Source organism: Neoarius graeffei, chromosome 19 (assembly GCF_027579695.1).
Source record: "Neoarius graeffei isolate fNeoGra1 chromosome 19, fNeoGra1.pri, whole genome shotgun sequence".
Lineage (NCBI taxonomy): Eukaryota > Metazoa > Chordata > Actinopteri > Siluriformes > Ariidae > Neoarius > Neoarius graeffei.
Window position 1 is genome coordinate 58,153,796 of NC_083587.1, and position 20,343 is coordinate 58,174,138.

The 20,343-nt window shown below is 40.3% G+C and overlaps 1 protein-coding gene across 3 annotated transcripts in view; it reads left to right on the top strand.

The window, feature by feature from the left end:
- Nucleotides 1-20,343, top strand: part of znf385d (zinc finger protein 385D) — a 222,923-nt gene that overhangs the window by 165,754 nt on the left and 36,826 nt on the right. The gene's annotated exons all lie outside the window — the stretch shown is intronic.

Genomic DNA, 20,343 nt, shown 5'->3' on the forward strand with positions numbered 1-20,343 from the left:
GTTAGAGCTTAAAAAAATTGGAAAGATGCTGACATATGAGATGATTCTTCCAGACATAATTATGTGGAGAAACTCCACAAAGTGTACTCAACCTTAACCCTAACCCACATCAATGTCTAAAATCCTGACAAACTCCGTGCCAATGGAATGACACTGCCAGATCATTGAATTTTCATAGCCTAATACCAGTTAGTAACTTTAATAGAACCACATCTCTGTTGAATTCTCACATTTGATTGGTCAGAAGGTGTTGATTAATTTTCCAAGCAAGGTTTCACTCTAATACTGTATTGGTAACATCTTACACAGCAACTTTTATAGTAAACGCCAACATGACATCATTTTAGGATGTATTTATTTCACATTTTTGGAAGAAGTCTCCAGTATCAGTGTCATGTAACAGCTTTCCTTCTTGGAAAGGATGGAAGATTTTGCGATTTCTCCAAAAAGCAGCATTTTGTTTATTAACTTATTAGCTTCAAGAGAGAAAAAAATATATAATCCCAGTTCCAGAAAAGTTGGGACACTGTGTAAAACATAATGAAAAACTGAATGTGAACATTTGCAAATCATGGAAACCCTATATTTCATTGAACATAGTACAAAGACAACATATCAAATGTTGAAACTGAGAAATGTTGTTTTTTGAAAAATATATGCTCATTTTGAATTTGATGTCAGCAACATGTTTCAGAAAAGTTGGGACGGGGCAACAAAAGACTGAAAAAGTTGTGTAATGCTAAAAAAACTAATTTGGTGAACTGATAACAGGTCAGTACCACAATTGGGTATAAAATGAACATCCCAGAGAGGCGGAGTCTCTCAGAAGTAAAGATGGGGAGGGGTTCACTGCTCTGTGAAAGACTGCATGGGCAAACAGTACAACATTTTAAGAATAACGTTCCTCAAAGTAAAATTGCAAATAATTTATGGATCACATCATCTATGGTACATAATATTATTAAAAGATTCAGAGAATCTGGGGAAATCTCTGTATGCAAGAGACAAGGCTGAAAACTGATATTGGATGCCTGTGATCTTCAGGCCCTCAGGATGTCTCCTGCATTAAAAGCAGACACATGTCTGTAGTGGAAATCAGTGTATGGGTTCAGAAACACTTCAGAAAACCATCGACTGTGAAAACAGTTCATTACTACATCCACAAACACAAGTTAAAACCAGATATAAACAATATCCAGAAACACCGCCACCTTCTCTGGACCCCAGCTCTTTTATGATGGACTGAGGCGAAGTGGGAAATTGTCCTGAGGTCTGACGAATCAAAAGCAGAAATTATTTCTAGAAATCATGGACACCACGTCCTCCAAGCTAAAGAGGAGAGGGACCATCTGGCTTGTTATCAGCGCACAGTTCAAAAGCCAGCATCTGTGATGGTATGAGGGTGCATTAGTGCGCATGACATGGGTAGCTTGTACATCTGTGAAGGCATCATTAATGCTGAATGATATATACACATTTCAGAGCAATATGCTGCCATCCAGACAAAATATTTTTCAGGGAAGGCCTTCCTTCTTTCAGCAAGACGATGCCAAACTGCTTTCTGCACATATTACAACTACATGGCTCTGCAGTAAAAGAGTCCAGGTGCTAAACTGGCCTGCCTGTAGTTCAGACCTGTCTCCCATTTAAAACATTTAGTGTATTATGAAGTGCAAAATACGACAAAGGAGAGCCCAAACTCTTGAGCAACTGAAATTGTATCTCAGGCAAGAATGGGACGACATTTCTCTTTCAAAACTACAGCAATTGATCTCCTCAGTTCCCAAATGTTTACAGAGTGTTGTTAAAAGTAGAGATGATACAACACACTGGTAAACACGCCCCTGACCTAACTTTTTTAAAACGTGTTGCTGATATCAAATTCAAAATGAGCATATCTTTGTCAAAAAACAATAACATTTATTAGTTTCAACATTTGATATGTTGTCTTTGTACTCTTTTCAGTGAAATATAGATAGGGTTTCCAAGGTTTGCAAATGATTACATTCTGTTTTTATTTACAGTTTACACAACATCCTAACTTTTTTGTTTATAGCTGCTATAACATAAGTGGTAAACTTGTTTCAGATGTTCAGTAACATTGAATAGAACTATAAATGGATAAAAAGTATTTCTGACGTGCTATTTTTGCAAAATAATCAACTTTAGGATTATAAGCATAACCCCATTTCATGTTGGGCTGCCTCGTACCTGGGATCTCTGTCGCCTATTATTTTCCTCTAACCGCACACCTTCAATTGTTTTATTCTTTAATCTTTTTCTTACATTATTTTTTTATTTCATGATTTACCTTTATTCACTTTAATCTTTGCTTTTATTTGAAGCGACTTACAGATGAGAGATGATATAATCAAGCAGTTGAGGGTTATGGGCCCAATGCTATATCTTTGACTGTCCGTTGTAAATTTTATTTCTTTTTTAATCGAGAATGTTATTTTAATTTATGTATACATTATGTATATTTTATCATTTCATATTGTATTATATGGGTTGGTTTCTGGATTTCACGACTGATGATAATTTTTATTTCCTTTTATGTATGATGGTTCATTTCAATCTGCGTATGCGTTATTTAAATTTAATGGATAACATTATTCATGATCATTTCCTTGTCTAATGTTCTGCAGTCAGTTTTAATTCCTGATTAAGTTTTATTACTTTGTTTGTCAATATCCAAGGCCCTGAGGCAAATTAGGCTTTCTGCTTATGGAAATGAAATGAAGATAAAATTAGCATTTTTTAAGAATAATATGTAAATTACAGGGGATTGTGATTGGCCTGAAAGTAACAAGATGGAAAGTGTTCAAATTAAATTATTCGGAAATTAATCTGAAACCAAAAGATGATGTTATTGGCTGTGCTAGTTACTTTGTCTCTGATTTAGAGGAGCCACAAGCACAGGAAGGGTTTTGGGGATTTGTTTTCATTGTGTACTGCACAACGAATTGTCAAATTACATATTTTTGGGAGTTTTAAAGTAAAAACAACATATGTAAGGGGTCAAAAAACCTTGGTCAGTCAGATATTCGTGGATAAGTAGTGAACAGAACATGTGCATGAAATTCAATCAGACTTTTCTGGATCACTCTTATCTCCAAGGGCTGGAAGTAGATGATGTGCTCTTCTATTCAGCATCATGAGCATTTTGTTACCAGACCAGCCGTTTCTTAAGTTGTTGTCGGACTGAGTTTTTTCTGTCTAAAAAATAAAAAATAAAAGCCTCAGGAATGTAAATAGAATTTTTTTTTAAGTGGTGACATCATAACTGATGCTTATGTAATATTGATGAATTTTAAAGCAGGATTTAGGGCCTGGTCCTACAACACCGATAACTATATCTATAACTCCAACTCTGACTATCCCTCTGCCTGAATTTTAGTTCCAATCTGGAGCAGAAACACCACAACTATAATCCCAATTACAATATCACTTGGTCCTGACAATCAAGGAAATAAATGCATATAACTCAGGAACAGTCATGGAAGTTTTTTCCAAGTAGTAGCACATTATTCTGGGTTATATTGTACAGCTCGGACTTCAAAACAACCCATGTACACACTCCGGTGGTTGATATAATACAGATCGGTCATGGACTACGGAAATGTAATAAAAAAAGGGTACAAAATATGGAGTGGTTAAGGATTTGAATACTGATGCTAATAGTTTGCGGATCGGTCATGGACGTTTCATTATATTACAGATTGGTTACTGATTTCATACGGATGATGCATCATAGATAAAAAATTAAGAAGTCTAAAACAATTAAATGTTTGGACTGCCGACATTTGTAGTTAAAATATCTTACCTGCATTTATATGTTTACTTTATTAATTTGCTATTTATATTTCACAGAAAATATCACATATCTGTGAATAAAAGATCCGTGCTTTGTATTATATTTTTTATTTTCCATGAATCCGTATTCCGTGACTTCATGATGCAACAAGGATGTACAAAGATGTATGGGAAAAATAGCACATGCTCTGACAATGTTACATGGAAACAATTACAGTGGTGCTTGAAAGTTTGTAAACCCTTTAGAATTTTCTATATTTCTGCATAAATATGACCTAAAACATCATCAGATTTTCACACAAGTCCTAAAAGTAGATAAAGAGAACCCAGTTAAACAAATGACACAAAAATATTATACTTGGTCATTTATTTATTGAGGAAAATGATCCAATACTACATATCTGTGAGTGACAAAAGTATGTGAACCTTTGCTTTCAGTATCTGGTGTGACCCCTTTGTGCAGCAATAACTGCAACTAAACATTTCCGGTAACTGTTGATCAGTCCTGCACACCGGCTTGGAGGAATTTTAGCCCGTTCCTCTGTACAGAACAGCTTCAACTCTGGGATGTTGGTGGGTTTCTTCACATGAACTGCTCGCTTCAGGTCCTTCCACAACATTTTGATTGGATTAAGGTCAGGACTTTGACTTGGCCATTCCAAAATGTTAACTTTATTCTTCTTTAACTGTTCTTTGGTAGAACGATGTGTGCTGAGGGCCGTTGTCTTGCTGCATGACCCACCTTCTCTTGAGATTCACTTCATGGACAGATGTCCTGACATTTTCCTTTAGAATTCACTGGTATAATTCAGAATTCATTGTTCCATCAATGATGGCAAGCCGTCCTGGCCCAGATGCAGCAAAACAGGCCCAAACCATGATACTACCACCACCATGTTTCACAGATGGGATAAGGTTCTTATGCTGGAATGCAGTGTTTTCCTTTCTCCAAACATAACGCTTCTCATTTAAACCAAAAAGTTCTATTTTGGTCTCATCCATCCACAAAACATTTTTCCAATAGCCTTCTGGCTTGTCCACATGATCTTTAGCAAACTGCAGAAGAGCAGCAATGGTTTTTTTGGAGAGCAGTGGCTTTCTCCTTGCAACCCTGCAATGCACACCATTGTTGTTCAGTGTTCTCCTGATGGTGGACTCATCTCATCTCATTATCTCTAGCCGCTTTATCTTTCTACAGGGTCGCAGGCAAGCTGGAGCCTATCCCAGCTGACTACGGGCGAAAGGCGGGGTACACCCTGGACAAGTCGCCAGGTCATCACAGGGCTGACACATAGACACAGACAACCATTCACACTCACATTCACACCTACGGTCAATTTAGAGTCACCAGTTAACCTAACCTGCATGTCTTTGGACTGTGGGGGAAACCGGAGCACCCGGAGGAAACCCACGCGGACACGGGGAGAACATGCAAACTCCACACAGAAAGGCCCTCGCCGGCCCCGGGGCTCGAACCCAGGACCTTCTTGCTGTGAGGCGACAGCGCTAACCACTACACCAGATGGTGGACTCATGAACATTTAACATTAGCCAATGTGAGAGAGGCCTTCAGTTGCTTAGAAGTTACCCTGGGGTCCTTTGTGACCTCACCGATTATTACACGCCTTGCTCTTGGAGTGATCTTTGTTGGCCGATCACTCCTGGGGAGGGTAACAATGGTCTTGAATTTCCTCCATTTGTACACAATCTGTCTGACTGTGAATTGGAGGAGTCCAAACTCTTTAGAGATGGTTTTGTAACCTTTTCCAGCCTGATGAGCATCAACAACACTTTCTGAGGTCCGCAGAAATCTCCTTTGTCCATGCCATGATACACTTCCACAAACGTGTTGTGAAGATCAGACTTTGATAGATCCCTGTTCTTTAAATAAAACAGGGTGCCCACTCACACCTGATTGTCATCCCATTGATTGAAAACAGCAGACTCTAATTTCACCTTCAAATTAACTGCTAATCCTAGAGGTTCACATACTTTTGCCACCCACAGATATGTAATATTGGATAATTTTCCTCAATAAATAAATTACCAAGTATAATATTTTTGTCTAATTTGTTTAACTGGGTTCTCTTTATCTACTTTTAGGACTTGTGTGAAAATCTGATGTTTTAGGAAATATAGAAAATTCTAAAGGGTTCACAGACTTTCAAGCACCACTGTATAGTTATCATTATAGTTATAGCTATTGGTATTGTGGGACCGGGCCTTTAGAGAAGATTATAATTGATCTTTCAGGAGTTTGTATATATCACTTGTTGAGAATCCTCATAGTGAAGCATGGTGGTGGGAGCATCACGTTAAGCATTACCATTAACCTTTTGCTTATGTCTCTGACTAATGCCCTTCATGGACAGTTACTGACTTTCATGGTCATCACAACCTTCTCTATGGGTCTTGTTGTACCAAATTTGTTTCATGTTTTTTTTTAAATAACCTTACCGATACTTTTTGACAACCTGGGAAATAAACCAGATTTGTTTTGATTCATCTTAATGATGATGATGTTTAGGTGAATACGGTAAATAGGACCTGATCTATTAACATTGAAGTCACGTGATGACAATTTATCTGCACACAGATGGACTCCGTGGTAATGCTAATTACGCCATCAGGTTGCTGTTTTTGGAATCATGTACTCCTTCGCAGTATTTACAAAGTCAAATTCCTCAAAACTTTACAAGCTACTGCTTATGTAATATGATACAGTGATAAAGTGTGCAGCAGAGTTAGCCGTCTTAGCATCTCTTATGACTTCATTCTTCAGAAAATCCCACATAATCCTTTGTGCTTCTTACAATTTGGATTTTGCAAGCAGTCACAATAGGAGCTGGAGTTTAGTAAAAAAGTGCTCTATAAACACACTCCTCACAGCAAGGAGCAAAGACGGACCAACTTCTCCATCCTATTATCCCGAATTCCTTAATTCAGCTTTAAACAAAGCTACCCAGGCGGCCTCTTTACATCGGGGTTTATTCATGAATCAGAGGTTGGACTTTTGCCCCAGCTGGATCACGCTGAGCTCTCTCGGCTGAAACTGTATGCGTAAGCACTTTTCTGGAACGTAGCAACACACAGCACATGTTTGGAACTCGTTCTGGAGCCATAATTTACTGCGCTTTGTGTGTTTTGATCTGCCCGCTCGGGCTTGAGAGGTCCATCTCATTCTCTGACAATGTCTATTTCTGCCGAAACACCTGCAACAGTTTGATGGGGGATTTTTATGGGAGAGGTGTTAGCCTGCAGTTTCTGGAGGAAATCTATTCACAGTCATAAATTATTCGGAGATTTTCACTAACAATATCCTGCATGTCAGAGCTCAAGTCCAAAGTGGAAAAGTGGAAGAAGAGAAAGAAACTGCAGCAGAAGTGAAGGAGTGGAGCATCAGTTTGAAATGTCTCTGGTTCCTCAGGTTCCTCTTCATGTTTGGGTGACAAAACTACTTCTCTTCTTACACCTTAATTTCTTTTCTCTATAATAGATTCATCATGCTGATCACAGCTTCTCCCAGCATGTGAAAGCTTCTGTCCATTTTTCACATGCAGCCGTTGCTGGCGTTCCTGTTATTAAGGGCTCTAAACAAAAGAGGGCACACAGCTCTAAAGAGCACGGTGTTCAGGATGGCACACAGCTGGCAGGGAAAAGCAGGCGTGACTCGTGCCAGATGATCCCCCACTTCTCTCCTCTCCAGCCTGAGCGGCGCACACATTTGTTTGTCAGGTGGTGATGAATATTAATGCGCCGAGGTGACAGAGATGAATAGTGGTGGCGGCAGAAAGGCGAATTAGCTAAAGTCAGGTTGGCGCTGGGCCAGGAACAGGAATAAAAGGCAGAGGACATGCAGGATCAGAGGTCACCAGTGCAGGGCTGGCTTGTCAAATGTGTATATTTCAGGGAATTAGGGGTCCAAGCAAAAGTGCTGGAACCTTATTGTTTCTGGGGGGTCCCCCCCCCCCCAAATGAATGTGCAAACCAAACCACAAGTAATTAGATGTAGGATCATTCAACTCCACCCACTTCAGTTTTTAGCTAATTTCCAAAACCCACTTTCGAAAACTAGTCCCAGGATTTTTACCATATCTTCACAAAATTGATCTCAAACTACCAGTAATTATTAACCTCAATAATTATCAAAAACATGCTGATATTTCTAAAGAATATGGCCATGACATGCCAATCAATCCTTGTGTGGGTGGAGCTTGGTTTACTCAAACAGCTATATCTTTGGATTGTTTCCGTGGAGTTGCATGAAACTTGAAGGGCCTGTTCAGTACAAGGTTCTCAATGAGCCTGGAATGTTTGTGGTGTGGTCATAAATAAAGGGCAGAGTTAAGTTCAAATAGCTTTTTGGAAAGGAAGTTTGGTGTGCTGCATTGTACTTTAAGTTAAAGCTGACAGCCTTTCAATTTTACGGAAGCCGCGAGAGGCCCTTCATATAATCCTTTTTTTTACTCACCTTGTTATCCCGAGATAACGACATAATTAATTCAGGATCTCGAGAAAACAACACAACTAATTCGAGATCTCGAGAAAACAAAACCGTTATTCCGAGATAACGACATAATTCATTCAGGATCTTGAGAAAACCATACAACTAATTCGAGATCTCGAGAAAACAAAACCGTTATTTCGAGATCTCGAGAAAACAAAACCGTTATTTCGAGATCTCGAGAAAACAAAACAATTATTTCATGATCTCGAGTAAACAGCTGAGAAATGGTTCATTCAGGTGCGCCAAGAGACTTGTGATATGCTGACTTTGGGGCTATTTCTCATTCTGTATAGACGCAACTTTGGTCATTAGAATGTCTCCTCTGGGACCCCCCTCTCTCTCAAGGCATCGTAAAAAGCCATTTCTGCTCTGTTACATGTCCGCCAATTTCTAAGTCTTCGTTGTCTGACCCACAGGGGGGCGCAGCTCTGCTAGAAATCTCAGCTGTTTTCTCAAGATCATGAAATAATTGTTTTGTTTTTTCGAGATCACGGAATAATGGTTTTGTTTTCTCGAGATCTCAAATTAGTTGTGTTGTTTTCTCGACATCCTGAATTAATTATGTTGTTATCTCGGAATAATGGTTTTGTTTTCTCGAGATCTCGAATTAGTTGTGTTGTTTTCTCGAGATCCTGAATTAATTATGTCGTTATCTCGGGATAACAAGGTGAAAAAAAAAAGATTATATGAAGGGCCTCTCGCAGCTTCCGTACAATTTCATAAAAATTGGTGAAATTTAGTTCCCTCTGAAATTTGGTCATTGTGACATGTTTGTTTCTGTAATATCTCAGAAAAACCTGCCATTCTGTGGCTGGGAAGTTATTTAATTTGATGGGATTCCCGAGCAAATAATGTGCATGAAATCGCTCGCTTCACACAGTCAGCAGACAGAGGAGGTCAGTGTGCGCATGTGCAGGTTTACCACCTTCTTGTTCTTCTGGGTTTTACAGCAGCTGGCATCCATAGTGTTGTATTACTGCCATCTACAGGTTTGCCTTTGAGCGTGCACTGACAGTTCCATCATTCTGTCGCTAAATGAACAGTTGATCACACCGAGGTGCTCGCTGAGCGCCCATATTTATTAGTTTGGTCCTGAGTTTCCTTTCCTTTGCATATATCACCACATCTTTTCTTCTCACTTTCTGTTAGTCGGTCTTTCACATTTCGTTCGCACACTCACGTCCTCAATTTTTCTCTCCTGTTTCAAATTTGTATCCCACAATGCCTTGCGTGAACGGGGAAAGCCCACCATGTGATGCATGATGTAGTATTTTGAATTGGTCATGGTGAAGCAGGAAAAAATAGCAGAGAATTTCGGGCCACATGGCTCTAAAGGTATTAATTGTTCTATTTTTAAAAAACTAATAAAATTGGAAGTCTCTGATTCGAATTCAGTAGCTTTCGATCCACTAAACAAAAATAACTGGGTGTCGGGAAAATTATTTTTATGACCTACACTTAAAAAATCTGAAAGGCAGTCTAGCTTGAAGTCACTTAAAAAAAAAAAGCTTTCGGAAGGAATGATTAACATTTTGGCTGTTTATGGTCTCTATTGTTTTGGCTGGAGTTTTTCTGTCTTAAAAAGAAAAAGCCTCAGGAATGTAATTAGATTTTGTTGTTGTTGTTTAAAAGTGGTGACATCACTGATGGTTATGCAATCTTTATAGATTTTTTTTTTTAAAGCACAAATCCCACAGTAGTCATTTTACATACAGTGGTGCTTGAAAGTTTGTGAACCCTTTAGAATTTTTTATATTTCTGCATAAATATGACCTAAAACATCATCAGATTTTCACACAAGTCCTAAAAGTAGATAAAGAGAACCCAGTGAAACAAATAAGACAAAAATATTTTACTTGGTCATTTATTTATTGAGGAAAATTATCCAATATTGCATATCTGTGGGTGGCAAAAGTACTTGAACCTCTAGGATTAGCAGTTAATTTGAAGGTGAAATTAGAGTCCGCTGTTTTCAATCAATGGGATGACAATCAGGTGTGAGTGGGCACCCTGTTTTATTTACAGAACAGGGATCTATCAAAGTCTGATCTTCACAACACATATTTGTGGAAGTGTATCATGGCACGAACAAAGGAGGTTTCTGAGGACCTCAGAAAAAGTGTTGTTGATGCTCATCAGGCTGGAAAAGGCTACAAAACCATCTCTAAAGAGTTTGGACTCCACCAATCCACAGTCAGACAGATTGTGTACAAATGGAGGAAATCCAAGACCATTGTTACCCTCCCCAGGAGTGGTCGACCAACAAAGATCACTCCAAGAGCAAGGCGTGTAATAGTCAGCGAGGTCACAAAGGACCCCAGGGTAACTTCTAAGCAACTGAAGGCCTCTCTCACATTGGCTAATGTTAAAGTTTATGAGTCCACCATCAGGAGAACACTGAACAACAATGGTGTGCATGAGGAGAAAGTGACTGCTCTCCAAAAAGAACATTGCTGATCATCTTCAGTTTGCTGAAGATCGCATAGACAAGCCAGAAGGCTATTGGAAAAATGAGACCAAAATAATACTTTGGTTTAAATGAGAAGCATTATGTTTGAAGAAAGGAAAACACTGCATTCCAGCATAAGAACCTTATCCCATCTGTGAAACATGGTGGTGGTAGTATCATGGTTTGGGCCTGTTTTGCTGCATCTGGGCCAGGACGGCTTGCCATCATTAATAGGACAATGAATTCTGAATTATACCAGCGAATTCTAAAGGAAAATGTCAGGATATCTGTCCATGAACTGAATCTCAAGAGAAGGTGGGTCATGCAGCAAGACAACGACCCTAAACACACAAGTCGTTCTACCAAAGAATGGTTAAAGAAGAATAAAGTGAATATTTTGGAATGGCCAAGTCAAAGTCCTGACCTTAATCCAGTCGAAATGTTGTGGAAGGACCTGAAGCGAGCAGTTCATGTGAGGAAACCCACCAACATCCCAGAGTTGAAGCTGTTCTGTACGGAGGAATGGGCTAAAATTCCTCCAAGCCGGTGTGCAGGACTGATCAACAGTTACCGGAAATGTTTAGTTGCAGTTATTGCTGCACAAGGGGGTCACACCAGATACTGAAAGCAAAGGTTCACATACTTTTGCCACTCACAGATATGAATATTGGATCATTTTCATCAATAAATAAATGACCAAGTATAATATTTTTGTCTAATTTGTTTAATTGGGTTCTCTTTATCTACTTTTAGGACTTGTGTGAAAATCTGATGATGTTTTAGGCCATATTTATGCAGAAATATAGAAAATTCTAAAGCGTTCACAAACTTTCAAGCACCACTGTGTATATAATCTGTTGCAAATCCTCATAGTGAAGCATGATGGTGGTAGCGTCATGTTCAGCATTATAGTTAGCCTTTTGGTTATGCCTCTGACTAATGCCCTTCATGTACAGTTACTGATTTTCATGGTTGTCACAACCTTCTCGATGGGTCTTTTTCTGCCATATTTGTTTCATTTTTTAAAAATAACCAAACCCTAATTGATACTTTGACAACTTGGGAAACAAACCAGATTTGTTTTGATTCATGTTCATGATGGTGTTGTGTGGTGTGGTATTGTCTTGAGGTAACTTGGCAAGACCTGGACACTGGGAGATATTTGCAGAAAATGTTTGGACCCTACAGATTGCTGCTTGCAGCTGTGTATTTTTGTTGTTGTTGTTGTTGTTGTTGATAAAATGATGACTGAAAGGAACTTTTGAAGGCTTGCACTCTTCTCTTCTCTTCTCCACTTTCCTCTATATAATAGACCGGATCGGCTTGTATCGGCTTGTATAAAAAAAGGATTGGCTTATATTGAGGTATGTTTTTATTGTTGCCAGGGGAAGAAAAGCAAGTGCAAATGCAACGACTCAAGTAAACATTTAAAATATATTTTTTAACTGATTCAGTTCAAAGAATGTAGTTTTCTTATGAAAATGTCAAACTTTTCGCATGAGCACAGTCTGTCATTAGGTGAACTCAGTTCTGAAACATTTGAACAGTTTCTTGGCCCAATTCTTCTATCATCGCTGAAGCAAAACATCAAGACAGTTTTTCTCCATAACATTCCCGCAATGATGCAAACACCAGTTTCTGAAAACATGTTCTTGCCCAGAATGTGTGTATGCATGAGTAACTGAGTGACACACCATAAGAGGAGTGTTTATATCCTTTAAAGTACATTGTTATCTATAGTGAAGCCAAGGAATCCTGAATGTGGCTGTACAAATGTTTTCTAGAAGAAGCAGCAGCAGAAGAAGCCTTTGTCACATGCACGCTCAAGTGCAGCGAAATCTGTCCTCTGCATTTAACCCATCTGAAGCAGTGAACACATGCATGCACACCAGTGGCGGCTGGTAGTCTTTCAAACAGGGGAGGCTGGTCGGTTACGATATTTCCAGATTTTAAAAGAAAAAACATCAATTTTGCCCATACTCTTGCCTCTGATCTGGCTGATTGTTGGCAGCGTCACAAACTGAAATAACAGGTTCTTTTGGCCCATTAGCCTACTGTCCAATATACATGATGGTGGTGTTGGGGGGGGGGGGTATATTTTAACATTTTATATTTTAAAATTGTGGCATGTTGTTTAAAAATTGATCATTATTGAAAGCAGCTCTTTGTCAGGAACCTCAGCAGTAGAGCTGGGTGCCACACATTTCATTCAATGACACTTTCCCTATATTTTACTTATTTTGACTGAGAAATGTTTTATTGACAATTTTGATAACCCTTCACTTTTAATCCAGGTCTGTAGTGTGAAATGTTCTCGGCTGTGTTTTTGTTTAAAAATGTTTTCCAAATTGTAGCTGTGTTTAATTCATATCCCGATAAATATATATTCCAATATAATATACTCAGCATAAACATTTTAAATAGATTCTATATTTTTGGTCCATCCATGACATATTACTAAAGTAGCCTATTTACTGTTGTTGATGTGGGTCACTTGCTGTTAGCCAATTCACTTTCTCGTACCAGGAGAGCTGAAAGGAACGAGTATTATTCCCTACCTTTTTCACCAAGTCAATTTGAGGCGTTGGTCTACCCTGCTCTTTAATTTTAATTTTTTCCTCGAAAGGAAGACTGGCAAATGGCTTCGCCAAAATTAAATCAGCAATGCTTGGCCTCCGTGCGCAGCTTTCTTGCTAGCTGACTAGCCCCCTCAAGTTCAAGTTCAGTCACTCAAATAAACGAAATTTCTGGATCTAAGATAGCAAACTTGACAACACTATATTTACACTTTATTTACAATGAAAATATATATAAACTAAAAAAGCTGGTAGAAACCGTATGTAATGAATGAAATCGAAATGTAAGCTGATCTCTTACAATACACCACAGCACTTGCGAATCCGCATAGGACTGAACTGAAATTCACCGCTGCCTGTCTATAGTTGAAACGAGCTGTCAATCAAAGAAAATATCCGGCCGCTTTCACCAATCACCAGTCTCCTCGCGGAAACTGCCATGTCCCTCCCATTTGAGGCTGGGAGTCCGTAGGCGGGCATTTTCGCAGTATTTGTCCAATAACCGTCTTGCATTTTGAGATTGAAAAGCGCATAGCTCCCGAATGCCATTGAAGTGCACTGAGGCTGGGAGTCCGTGAGACTCCGTGGGCGGGCGTTTTCGCAGTATTTGTCCAATAATCGTCTTGCATTTTGAGATTGAAAAGCGCAGAGCTCCCAAATGCCATTGAAGTCCACTGAGGCTGGGCTGCATCGCGCTGTCACGAGGGGGAAAAACTCACGCACACATTAAAGTTATAAGGGAATGATTTCGCACTGTAGTGGGTTGAGCACATATATTTCTATGATTCTGGATCTGAAATAGCAATGTTATAAGGTCGGCTATAACATAAGCCTAGCGCAATTCATCCTACACGATGTTCGTCATTTTTAGAGGAGGCTGAGCCTCCCTTGTTGTCTTAGAGCAATCGCCCGTGATGCACACACAAGAGAGCAACAAGTACACACACGTACCCAGAGCAGGGGGCAGCTATGCCACAATTCTTGCAGTATTTCATCTCATCTCATTATCTCTAGCCACTTTATACTGTTCTACAGGGTCGCAGGCAAGCTGGAGCCTATCCCAGCTGACTACGGGCGAAAGGCGGGGTACACCCTGGACAAGTCGCCAGGTCATCACAGGGCTGACACATAGACACAGACAACCATTCACACTCACATTCACACCTATGGTCAATTTAGAGTCACCAGTTAACCTAACCTGCATGTCTTTGGACTGCGGGGGAAACCAGAGCACCCGGAGGAAACCCACGCAGACACGGGGAGAACATGCAAACTCCGCACAGAAAGGCCCTCGCCGGCCACGGGGCTCAAACCCGGACCTTCTTGCTGTGAGGCAACAGCGCTAACCACTACACCACCATGCCGCCCTTTGCAGTATTTAACAATAAATAAATATTTTCAACTGATGAAAAGAGCTGACTATAATTCATCGTGCCCGCCCCTGCACGACTGGCTAGTTCGCTAATCATAACAACATCAGCTGTAAGGAAAATACTCTGCTCATACAGCTCAGCTAGTTGCTAAGGATTTTTGGAATGAAAAGCAAAATTTAACCAACTAGCTAATTAAGTAAGCTAAATTACAAAACATAACAAGGAATTTTATCCAAATCACCGCACTTCTTTAGAGTTGATGGCAAATACAGTATTTAAAAGCTGATAGTTTGTTCTATATGTCTGTCCATGAGAATTTAATACCAGATGCTCAGATGATGGATTTTGAGTTCTACCTCCTGCATTACACGACTAAACCTCCGTATGCAGGAAATACAAACCAAAGTGAAATTGGACCAAGGGAAGTTACCATAAATCTGACATGAGATCATGTGTGCGCAACCCAAAATGATCCATTTTCCAGGCAGAAAACCTTCAAAATGTCCATGATGTCTCCGCTCGGTCTAAAGTGTATTTCTGGACCAGAATGACACTACTTGAACTATGGATTTGCAAAACATCCGTAACCGCATATCCTGTGCATGGTCACGGGCAAGATGGAACCTATCCCAGTTGACTATAGGTGAGAGGTGGGCTACACCCTAGACAAGTCGCCAGATCATCACAGGGCTGACACAGAGACAAACAACCATTCACGGTCAATTCAGAGCCACCAATTAGCCTAACCTGCATGTCTCTTAGGACTGTGGGGGAAACCAGAGCACCCCCATGCAGACGACATGCGAACTTCACACAGAAAGGCCCCCGTCGGCCACTGAGCTTGAACCCAGAACCTTCTTGCTGCGAGGCGACAGTGCTAACCACTACACCACCATGCCACCCAGATTTGCAAAACAACTATAGGTAATTTAATCTGATGCCTCATTTATTGACAAATTAATTTTTGGCACTGTGCCAATTATGTCAGAATATTAGCCACCAATCGTCATCGGCTGTCCATTGCTAGCAATGATGACTGCTTCATTTGGATGTGCAGAAATGCAGATGGGCTGCGAGGCCTGCATCAGAGCGACAGAGGTGCCCATAGCGGCGGCACAAATGGCCCAGCCAAGCTACCATGGACTGTCTGGCCTCGTGAGCTCTTGTATACTATTCTCCTCTCCTAATGAAGCGCCTTGCACAGTAAGGTAAGACAGGCAATGTCATGCCCCATTGTGTTGTCTCTTTGGACCTCCAGACTTGATGCCAAGTGGTGCACAAAAGTGTCACAGACCTGAAGGGTATGGAAGTTGCCCTGCAGTGACAACTGACTTGCTGAGTGATGACATCTGTTGGGCATTTGAGTGGCTCTTCCATATGTCATCTGGTGGTGCACCACTGACCCTGTTGGGTTCATTTGCCACATTGCACCAAAAAGCACCCTGCTGCCAGCGCCTTATTGGTTAGGTACTATTTAACCCATAGCTGGAACCCAGGCAGGTGCTACCACTCCGGGTCAGAGCAGACCTGGGAGCAATGGTGATTAAGGGGTAACTCCACTTTCCCCAATACTCAAGTCCTCCCGGACCTGAGATTCACCACCGGTTGCAGTTTAAAGTCACCGATAATCTGTTTCTAACATGGTACCGACTTTAACCTGTACAAAATGTTACCAACAAAGCTAGCACTGTTGTTGATACAAGACAGTCAGTCATAAAATGTGTTTTCCTTCTTTCTAACCTCTGATCATGCGGTGTTGAAACATGGAGACCAGGACTCAGAATCAGTCAGTACATGTACAATGAATGGACATTGTCAAGTGTTGACTCATTTCCGGTTCTGAACAATAACTACATGGTAGTCATTTAAAACAAGTTCTTGTCTCAAGTCCTCTAGAACCAGTCTCAGTCCAACACAGTCATGGATGATGTTAAATGTATCCCATAGGGGCGCTATTTGTTGAGGTGATTATTCGTTGATAATTATTGGATCAGCCAACGAAAACAGTGCTGTCAGATTGCAGGCACTTACGGATGGAAACGCAGGGGAGAGTGGGTGTGGCGCAAACTGCAGACAAAGCCAAAACGTGAATCAGGAATCGTAGTCAGGAAACAGGTATGGGTTGATCAATCGGCGAAAAGTGCAGTGCAGGCCAGACGAGAAGACGAAGTCGGGAAAAAGCAGGAACAGAGGTCTTAATAGGAAGTCAGTCAGATAAACGGAAGGCTTGGTAAAGTCAGGTACAGGACACAGAACGATAATTCACAAGGAGTGCTTGTGACTGCTGAGCTTATATGGGGTTGGTGATTGTGGCGTAATTGGCTGCAGGTGAAGTGATTAGAATTCTGGTGATGGGGGGGTTCTGTTGCTCTTGGGAAGTGTAGTCTGGAGTGGCCATGTCAGGAGGCTGCTCCGAACTCAGGTTTTCAGCACTGTTACTGACAGGTGCAAAATATTGCACGCTTTTCAATGCTGTTTCTACGCATTCTGTAAACAGAGCATCTGGTACAAAAATCCCGTGGTGCGACACATATGCGGAAGCAAAAATGAGATCTCATGGTGTGCAAATTGGTAAAAGAAAACAAGAATTTTTTTTTTCTTCTTGGTGATTTCCTTGGGTAAGAGTGCAAGTGTGATTCAGTCTCAATCATTTCAATAATACTTGAATAAAGTACAAATTGTAAAAAAAAAATCATATGAGTACAAATATTTCAGAATATTAATAAAGCACAGTAACACAAGCAATGCATATGCCAAGTTTTCATTAGAGATATCTATCTAGCTATCTAGCTATATATCTACAGTGGTTATAAAAGGTGTACACACCCCGTTAAAATGATAGATCTTCCTGATGTAGAAAAAAAAATGAGACCCCTATAAATAAGTTCAAAACTTTTCCCACCTTTAATGTGACCTATAACCTGTACAATTCAATTGAAAAACAAACAAATCTGTTAGGGGGAAAACATAAAAAAAATGTACAATAAGCTGGTTGCATAAGTGTGCACACATTCTTAAACTAATACTTTGCTGAAGCACCTTTTGATTTAATTACAGCATTCAGTCTTTTTGGGTTCAGACATTTACTCAGTTGCATCCTCCAGCAAAAGCCAGGGTTCACAGAGAGCTTACAAAGTCTCAGAGGGATCTCATTGTTGAAAGGTATCAGTCAGGAGAAGGGTACAAAAACATTTCCAGGGCATTAGATATACCATGGAGCACAGTGAAAACAGTCATCAAGAAGTGGAGAAAATATGGGACAACAGTGACATTACAGAGAACTGGACGTACCTCCGAAATTGATGAAAAGACAAAACGAAAACTGGTCAGGGAGGCTTCTGAGAGGCCTACAGCAACACTGAAGGAGCTGCAGGAATTTCTGGCAAGTACTGGGTGTGTACTACATGTGACACCAATCTCCCGTATTCTCCATATGTCTAGACTATGAGGTCGGGTCAAAGAAAAACATCCAGGCCCAGCTAAATTTTGCAAAAAACAAACATCAACTCTCCCAAAAGCATGCGGGGAAAACGTGTTATGGTCTAATGAAACCAAGGTTGAACTTTATGGCCACAATTCCAAAAGGTATGTTTGGCACAAAAACAACACTGCGCATCACCAAAAGAACACCATATCCACGGTGAAGCATGGTGGTGGCAGCATCATGTTGTGGGGTTGTTTTTCTTCAGCTGGAACAGGGGCTTTAGTCAAGGTGGAGGGAATTATGAACAGTTATAAATACCAGTCAATTTTGGCCCAAAACATTCAGGTGTCTGCTAGAAAGCTGAAGATGAAGAGGAATTTCATCTTTCAGCATGACAGTGACCCCAAGCATACATTGAAATCAACAAAAGAATGACTCAGCCAGAGCCCAGACCTAAATCCAATTGAAAATCTGCGAGGTGACCTGAAGAGGGCTGTGCACAAGAGATGTCCTTGCAATCTGACAGATTTGGAGCACTTTTACAAGGAAGACTAGGCAAATATTGCCAAGTCTAAATGTGGCAGGCTGATAGACTCCGACCCAAAAAGACTAAATGCTGTAATTAAATCAAAAGGTGCTTCAACAAAGTATTAGTTTAAGGGTGTGCACACTTGTGCAACCAGCTTATTGTATGTTTTTTTTTTATGTTTTTCCCCCTAATGGATTTGTTTGATTTTCAATTGAACTGTACAGGTTATACAGTGGTGCTTGAAAGTTTGTGAACCCTTTAGAATTTTCTATATTTCTGCATAAATATGACCTAAAACATCGTCAGATTTTCACACAAGTCCTAAAAGTAGATAAAGAGAACCCAGTTAAACAAATGAGACAAAAAATATTATACTTGGCAATTTATTTATTGAGGAAAATTATCTAATATTACATATCTGTGAGTGGCAAAAATATATGAACCTCTAGGATTAGCAGTTAATTTGAAGGTGAAATTAGGGTCAGGTGTTTTCAATCAGTGGGATGACAATCAGGTGTGAGTGGGCACCCTGTTTTATTTAAAGAACAGGGATCTATCAAAGTCTGATCTTCACAACACGTTTGTGGAAGTGTATCATGGCATGAACAAAGGAGATTTCTGAGGACCACAGAAAAAGCATTGTTGATGCTCATCAGGCTGGAAAAGGTTACAAAACCATCTCTAAAGAGTTTAGACTCCACCGATCCACAGTCAGACAGATTGTGTACAAATGGAGGAAATTCAAGACCATTGTTACCCTCCCCAGGAGTGGTCGACCAACAAAGATCACTCCAAGAGCAAGGCGTGTAATAGTCAGCGAGGTCATAAAGGACCCCAGGGTAACTTCTAAGCAACTGAAGGCCTCTCTCACATTGGCTAATGATAATGTTCATGAGTCCACCACCAGGAGAACACTGAACAACAATGGTGTGCATGGCAGGGTTGCAAGGAGAAAGCCACTGCTCTCCAAAAAGAACATTGCTGCTCATCTACAGTTTGCTAAAGATCATGTGGACAAGCCAGAAGGCTATTGGAAAGATCTTTTGTGAATGGATGAGACCAAAATAGAACTTTTTGGTTTAAACGAGAAGCGTTATGTTTGGAGAAAGGAAAACACTGCATTCCAGCATAAGAACCTTATCCCATCTGTGAAACATGGTGGTGGTAGTATCATGGTTTGGGCCTGTGTTGCTGCATCTGGGCCAGGATGGCTTGCCATCATTAATAGAACAATGAATTCTGAATTATACCAGCAAATTCTAAAAGAAAATGTCAGGACATCTGTCCATGAACTGAATCTCAAGAGAAAGTGGGTCATGCAGCAAGACAATGACCCTAAGCACACAAGTCATTCGACCAAAGAATGGTTAAAGAAGAATAAAGTTAATGTTTTGGAATGGCCAAGTCAAAGTCCTGACCTTAATCCAATCGAAATGTTGTGGAAGGACCTGAAGCGAGCAGTTCATGTGAGGAAACCCACCAACATCCCAGAGTTGAAGCTGTTTTGTACGGAAGAATGGGCTAAAATTCCTCCAAGCCGGTGTGCAGGACTGATCAACAGTTACCGCAAACGTTTAGTTGCAGTTATTGCTGCACAAGGGGGTCACACCAGATACTGAAAGCAAAGGTTCACATACTTTTGCCACTCACAGATATGAATATTGGATCA